Below are 7,500 nucleotides of genomic sequence, written 5' to 3' on the forward strand. Positions count from 1 at the left end.
TCACGATCCTTCTGACCTTTTGGGTTTTAAGCAGGAGGTGTCAGAAAAGTGAGCTGGGTTTAGACCGTCGTGAGACAGGTTAGTTTTACCCTACTGATGATGTGTTGTTGCCATGGTAATCCTGCTCAGTACGAGAGGAACCGCTGGTTCAGACATTTGGTGTATGTGGTTGGCTGAGGAGCCAATGGGGCGAAGCTACCATCTGTGGGATTATGACTGAACGCCTCTAAGTCAGAATCCCGCCCAGGCGGAACGATACGGCAGCGCCGTGGAGCCTCGGTTGGCCTCGGATAGCCGGTGCCCCGCCTGTCCCCGCCGGCGGGCCGGCCCGCCCCCCTCGCGGGGGCGCGCCCCCCGCCCCGCTCCGGGACCGGGGTCCGGTGCGGAGTGCCCCTCGTCCTGGGAAATGGGGCGCGGCCGGAAAAGCGGCCGCCCCCCGCCCGTCACGCACCGCACGTTCGTGGGGAACCTGGCGCTAAACCATTCGTAGCCGACCTGCTTCTGGGTCGGGGTTTCGTACGTAGCAGAGCAGCTCCCTCGCTGCGATCTATTGAAAGTCAGCCCTCGACACAAGGGTTTGTCCGCGGGCGCGCGGGGGGCCCGCCGGGGGGCGTGCGCGTCCGGCGCCGTCCGTCCGTCCGTCCGTTCGTCTTCCTCCCTCCCGGCCTCCCCGCCGACCGCGGGCGTGGTGGGGCTGTGGGGGAGGAGGGGGCCCGCACGTCCCCGGTCGACGCGCCCCGCTTCTTCGGCTCCCGCCTCCTCCCCGTTCCCCGCCGGGGCGGCTCGTCCGCTCCGGGCCGGGACGGGGCACGGGGAGCGCGGGTGGGAGCCGCGGAGGCGGCCGCGCCGAGCCGGGTCCGTGGCCTGCCGGCCCCTGTCCCGGGGGTGGCCGCGCGGGCTCGGGTGTCGGCCACCCCGGGGTCCCTCCCCCTCTCTCCTCCGCACGGGTCGACCAGCAGACCGCGGGTGGCGGGAAGCGGGCGGCGAGGCCCGGGGCGTCCCCACGTCCGGGCGACCGCTCCGCTTTCGGGCCTCCGAGGTCGACCGGTGGCCGAGCGGCGGGTCCTCCTCGACCGAGCGGCGGACGGGAGGGCGTGCTCGCCGGGACGGGCCGGTCTCGGAGCGTCGGCCTGTCGGTCGGGACCTCCGGGGTCGACCAGCGGTCCCCCGCGGGCTCCGGACTTGGCCGGCGGTGCGCAGTGCCCCGGGTCGACCAGCAGGCGGCCGCTGGCGGTTCCCTCTCCAGGCTGCGGTGGATCGCTGCGAGCGCGCCGATTGCCGTTCACGCGCCGGTTCCCTTCAACGGCCTCGGCCTTCGGTGGAGCTGGCACCACGCGGAACTCCCTGTGCTACATTTTTTTCAGCCCTATTTGGAGTTTGTTCCGCGGGACTTTTAAGAGGGAGGGAGTCGCCGTTGACGTCGGTCGGTAATGCTTCCTCCTGTTTTTTTTTTTTTGGTCTTCGTGTGTGTGTGTGTGTGTGTGTGTGTGTGTGTGTGTGTGTGTGTGTGTGTTGTTTTTTTTTTTTTTGGTCTTCGTGTGTGTGTGATTTTTCTTTTGTTTCCGCCCCACCCCCCGCCCCCATTCTTTCCTTCTTTCTGGAGATGGAATCTCGCTCTGTCGCCGGACCCAGACCCGGACCCGGACCCGGAGGGCGGTGGTGCTTCCTCCGCTCGCCGCTGCCGCTGCCGCTGCCTCCAGGGCTCAAGCGAACAGCAGTTTTTGTATTTTGAGCAAAGACGGAATTTCACCATATTGGCCTGGCTGGTCTCGAACTCCTGACCCTAGCGATCCACCACCCCCCCCCACCGCCTTGGCCTCCCAAACCGTGCCGGGAGTACGGGCCTCAGCCACCGCGCCTGGCCGATTCCTTCTTTTTTTCAATCTTTTCTGCACGCTGCGGTGTGTGAACATACGTATATGTGTCTGTAGGTATAAGATATATCTATATATAGAGAGAGAGATATATCTATACCTATAGATGTAGATAGAGACAGATATGTACATATATACATACACCGACAAAAATATCTACTGATAAAACTATTTCCATAAAGACATGCTTACATTATAGATGTTCATGTATGAACATGTATGACATAAAATCCCATTTCATTTACATATACCTGTATATGTATTTCCTTCCTTCCTTCCTTCCTTCCTTCCTTCCTTCCTTCGTTTATTATTTATTAACGATTTTCTTTTATTTTCTTTTCTTTTTGGGCCTGCCTTGTCTCGGGGCCCGGCGGGTCGTGCGCGTCCGGCGCCGTCCGTCCGTCCGTTCGTCTTCCTCCCTCCCCGCCGACCACGGGCGGGGCATGGCTGTGGGGGGGGCGGGCGCGCGTCCCTGGTCGGCGCGCCCCGCTTCTTCGGCTCCCGCCTCCTCCCCGTTCCCCGCCGGGGCGGCTCGTCCGCTCCGGGCTGGGACGGAGCTCGGGGAGCGTGGGTGGGAGCCGCGGAGGCGGCCGCGCCGAGCCGGGTCCGTGGCCCGCCGGCCCCCGTCCCGGGGGTGGCCGCGCGGGCCAGGAGGTCGCCCACCCGGGGTCCCGGCCCTCGCGCGTCCTTCTCCCTCTTTCCTCCGAGGGTGGCGGGAAGCGGGCGGCGGCGAGGCCCGGGGCGTCCCCACACACGGGCGACCTCGGCTGGTGGCCGCTCCTGTTTCGGACCTCCGGGGTCGATCGGCGGCCGCCCGCGGGCCCCGGACTCGGCAGGCGGCCCGCCGTGTCCCGGGTCGACCGGCAGGCCGGCCACTGGCCGTTCCCTCCGCGGGCTGCGGTGGATCGCTGCGAGGGCGCCGATCCCCGTTCACGCGCGGGTGCCCTTCACCGGCCTCGGCCTTCGGTGGAGCTGGGACCACGCGGAACTCCCTCTCCTACATTTTTCTCTGCCCCATTTGGAGTTTGCGTCCGCGGGACTTTTAAGAGGGAGGGAGTCGCTGTTGCCGTCAGCCAGTAATACTCCCTCTTGTTTTTTTTTGGTCGTGTGTGTGTGTGTGTGTGTGTGTGTGTGTGGTTTTCCTCGCCGCCCCCCGCCGCCCCCATTCTTTCCTTCTTTCTGGAGACGGAATCTCGCTCTGTCGCCCAGGATGGAGCTGGAGCGCGGTGGTGCCTCCTCGGCTCGCCGCCGCCGCTGCCTCCGGGGCTCTCAAGCGAACAGCAGTTTTTGTATTTTGAGCGAAGACAGAATTTCACCATATTGGCCGGGCGGGTCTCGAACTCCTGACCTAGCGATTCCCCCCACCCCCTCCCCCCGCCTCGGCCTCCCAAAGCGTGCCGGGAGTACGGGCGTCGGCCACCGCGCCCGACCGATTTCTTCTGGTTTTCAATCTTCTTTTCTGCACGCTGCTGTGTGTGAACATACGTATATCTATCTAGATAGATAGATACGTAGATATGGACACACGGACACGTACCTACACCGACGAAAATATCTAGTGATAAAACTAGACATTTCCATCATTCATACATGTTTATAGGATAGATGCTAATTTTAATGGATGAACGTGTATGACGTAAAAACCCATGTCATTTACATATACCTGTATATGTATATCCTTCGTTCATTATGGATTAACAATGTTCGTGTATTTATTTCCTTTTCTTTTGGGGCCTGCCTGATCTTCTCACTCTGGGCTCTGGTGACCTCAGGCTCCCAAGTAGCTGGGATGGGACTACAGGGATCTCTTAAGCCCGGGAGGCAGAGGCGAACGTGGGCTGTGATCGCGCGCCTCCACTCCGGCTGGGCTGGGCTGGGCTGGGCTGGGCTCGGCTGGGCTCGGCTGGGCTGGGCTCGGCTGGGCTCGGCTGGGCTCGGCTGGAGAGAAAACGGTGGATTGTCATCTTCATTACCTTACCTTTTAGCTTTATTCGTACCCTCTTATTTGCTTCTTTATTCTCATGGGTTATTCTAGGTCATTGTCATGTTCATCATTTGCTTGCTTGTTTCATTGGTTTCCTTCCTTCCCTGCCTCTGTCGCCCGGGATCACCCCAGCCTCAACGCTTTCGACCGACCGACCGAGTGGCCGTCCTGCGTCTCATCCCTCCCGTCCCCGTTTCCTGGGACTATGGGCGTGCACCACCACACCGGGTGACTTTTATGTTCTTTCTCATATCTCATGTTTTCCGTAGGTAGGTAGGCAGGTATCTGTGTATGTGTGTATGTGAGTGAGATGGGGTCTGGGGTTCTGTCGTGTGGCCCGGGCTGGTCTCGGACTCCTGTTCTCGAGCGATCCGCCTGCCTGCCTCGGCCGCCCGCGCTGCTGCTGTGACAGGTGTGAGACGCTGCACCCGGCTCATTCTATAGTTGCCTGCCTGCCTGCCTGCCTGCCTGCCTGTCAATCGTCTTCTTTTTAGTACGGGTGTGCTCTCTCTTTGTTGTCCATGCTCTGGGCACACGTGATCGCTTTTTAAACTATGATTATTATTATTGCAGGTGTCGTCTCACACGTCGAGGTGATCTCAAACGTCTACGCTCCGGCCATCCTTCCACGTCGGCCTCCCACAGTGCTGGGATGACACGCGTGGGCACGGTACACTCTGGTCGTATTTCTCGTGGGTCGGTTCTTTCCGTTTTATGCACGCGGAATGCGAACAGATAAAATTTTGAGACGCGTCTCACCGATCTCCCCTCCCCCTCCCCCTCCCCCCTCCCCCTCCCCCTCCCCCCTCCCCCTCCCCCTCCAGACGGAGTTTCACTCTTGTCGCCCAGGGTGGACTACGATGGCGTGATCTCGGCTCGCTGCGACCTCCGCCTCCCGGGTTCGAGTGATCCTCCTGCCTTGGCCTTCCCGAGGAGCTGGAATGACGGTGAAGCGCCATCGTGCCCGGCTGACTTTTATATTTTTAGTACAGATGGGGTTTCTCCGTCTTGGTCAGCCTGGTCTTGAGCTTCCGAACTTTGCACGATTTTAACTTTCTTGGTGGTTGCTTTTCTCTTTCTTTTTCTTTTCTTTTCTTTCCTTCTCCTCTCCCCACCCACTCCCCCTGTCCTCCTCGTCCTCCTCCTCCTCCTCCTCCTCCTTTTTCATCTCTTTCAGCTGGGCTCTCCTACTTGTGTTGCTCAGTTGCTCACGCTGGTCTCCAACTCCTGCCCTTGATGCTTCTCCCGTCACACCCACCGTCTGGTTGTTGAGATGAGCACCTCTTGTAAAATGGAAAAGATGAAAAAAATAAAGATGGAGGTGAAAAGCACGGAGTGAACGTGTCTCTTGCCGTCTCCCGGGGTGTCCCTTGGACCCCGAGAGATGGAGGGAGCTTGGCTGAGTGGGTTTTCGTGGCTGAATCCTCCCGAGGGCCTCCTTCCCTCTCCCCCTTGTCCCCGCTTCTCCCCCGGCCGAGGCTCCCGCCACTGCCGTGGCATTTTCCGTAGGAGAGGTGTGGGAGAGGACCGACGCGGCTTCCAGATCTAGATCCCGCCGGACCTCTCTGGCTCGGCGTCCCCCGCCGGCTACCCGCCGCCTTCCGGGGAGCTCTGAGGCGGATGCCCCCCGCCCCCGTCACGTCCCGCTACCCTCCCCCGGCTGGCCTTTGCCGGGAGACCCCGGGGGAACCGCGTGGACGCTGCTTTCTGACCCTCCGGTGAACACTTCCGCCAGATGCCCCGGGTGGGCCGGATGGGATGAGACTGGACCGCTCCGGACCGTGCTGTTCTTGGGGGTGGGTTGTCGTACAGGGTGGACCGGCGGCCCCGGCGTTGCAATGGGTGCGCGGGGGTGGAGCTGTCACGTGGGATGCCCTCCTTCCCCTCGTCCTGCCTTCGGCTTCCTCGGGCGTGAAGACGACTTCCCGTCACGACCTCTTTTCTCCCCTTTCTCCACCACACGGATGACACGCATGAGAGGGAGAAACAGCTCCATAGATACTGATGACCTTCATTTGTGGAATCCTCAGTCACCTACACACAGACAGGTGACTACACGGGGACCCAAATCGGACACCGTTTCCGGGTCCTCATGGTGGGATTCGTCGGTCTCTCTCTCTCTCTCTCTCTCTCTCTCTCTCTCTCTGACACACACACACACACACACACACAAGATTTCCGTATCTAGTTCACAAAGCACACTCACTTACCCTTTCCCCGGTACGCAGGCTGAGTGAAACCCACCCCGCCCTCCACCCGTCGGCTGACGAAACCCCTTCTCTATGATATATGAACGAGATGGTCTGGGCCGGGCACGGTAGCTCACGCCTGTCACTCCGGCACTTTGGGAGGCCGAGGCGGCTGGATCGCTTCAGGCCGGGAGTTCCAGACCGACCGCGCTGGCCGACGCGGCGAAACCCCGTCTCTCTGAAAAACAGAACGGTGAGCCGGGCCTGGTGGCCTGGGCTTGGGATCACGACTGCTCGGGAGACTGGGGCGGGCGAGTGGCTCCGACCGGGGAGGCCGAGGTTGCGATGAGCTGAGATCGTGCCACGGCGATCCGGCCTGGATGACGCAGCGAGACCCTGTCTCGATAGAATCGTAATGTTATTAGAAGGTGACTTGTGCCTGGTGATGGCCGCCTGTCGTCGCGGCTGAGAGGCTGCGATGAGGAGAAGATCGCTTGTGGCCCCGCGGGTCGAGGCTTCGGTCAGTCGGCCGTGACCCGCTCTATCCTGGGCGGTCACCGGTCGAGGACATAGGCCCCCTCCCCGTTTTCCTTTCTTTTCTTCCCTTCTCTTTTCTTCTTCTTTCTTCTCTTTTCTTCTTTCTTTCTTTCTTCTTTTTCCTTTCCTTCTTCCCCTCTTTCTTTCATGCCTTACTGCCTTCCTGCCTTTCTTCTTTCCTCCCTTACTCCCTTCCTCCCTTCCTTCTTTCCTCCCGCTTCGGCCTCCCAAAGTGCTGGGATGGCTGGCGTGAGGCACCGTGAGTGCTTGGCCTAAAGAGACACCCTTTGAAAGTGAGATACGGGGGTCGCTTTCCGGTGATCTGATGGACCGATTTAGAGACGGCATCTCACTCTGTCACCCCGGCAGTGGTGCCGTCGTAGCTCACTCACTGCAGCGTGGACGCTCCTGCACTCGAGCGATCCTTCCGCCTCAGCCTCCAGAGTACGGTACCCGGGACCACGGGCACGCGCCACTGTCCCCGGACCGTTTTCTTTTTTCCCCCACCCCGAGAGAGAGTTTCGCTCTGGTTGCCTAGACTGCGGTGCGGTGGCGCGATCTTGGCTCGCCGCAACCTCTGCCTCCCGGGTTCGAGCGAGTCTCCCGCGTCGGCCTCCCGAGTAGCTGGGATGGCGGGCGTGCGCCACCACGTCTGGCTGATGTGGTATTTTTAGTGGAGGCGGGGCTTCTCCGTGTGGCTCGGGCTGGACTCGAACTCCCGACCTCGGTTGATCCGCCCTCCCCGGCCTCCCGAAGTGCTCGGATGACGGGCGTGAGGCACCGCACCCGGACTTCATTTTTCAATGTTTTTCTATGGACGGGGTCTCCTCGTTTTGTTGCCACCCTCCTGACCCGGCGTCTCAGAGTGCTGGCGTGACGGGCATGAGCCACTGCGCCTGGACTCCGGGGAGTGATT

The 7,500-nt window shown here is 61.0% G+C and overlaps 1 non-coding gene across 1 annotated transcript in view; it reads left to right on the forward strand.

Annotated features, from left to right (window-relative positions):
* Nucleotides 1–581, forward strand: part of LOC134761233 (28S ribosomal RNA) — a 4,902-nt gene extending 4,321 nt beyond the window's left edge. The window contains exon 1 of the ribosomal RNA XR_010139561.1: nucleotides 1–581. This exon is cut by the window's left edge and continues 4,321 nt beyond it. This is a non-coding gene — a ribosomal RNA (28S ribosomal RNA).
* The last annotated feature ends 6,919 nt before the right edge of the window (nucleotides 582–7,500 follow it).

This window comes from Pongo abelii, chromosome 23 (genome assembly GCF_028885655.2).
Source record: "Pongo abelii isolate AG06213 chromosome 23, NHGRI_mPonAbe1-v2.0_pri, whole genome shotgun sequence".
In the NCBI taxonomy this organism is placed as follows: domain Eukaryota; kingdom Metazoa; phylum Chordata; class Mammalia; order Primates; family Hominidae; genus Pongo; species Pongo abelii.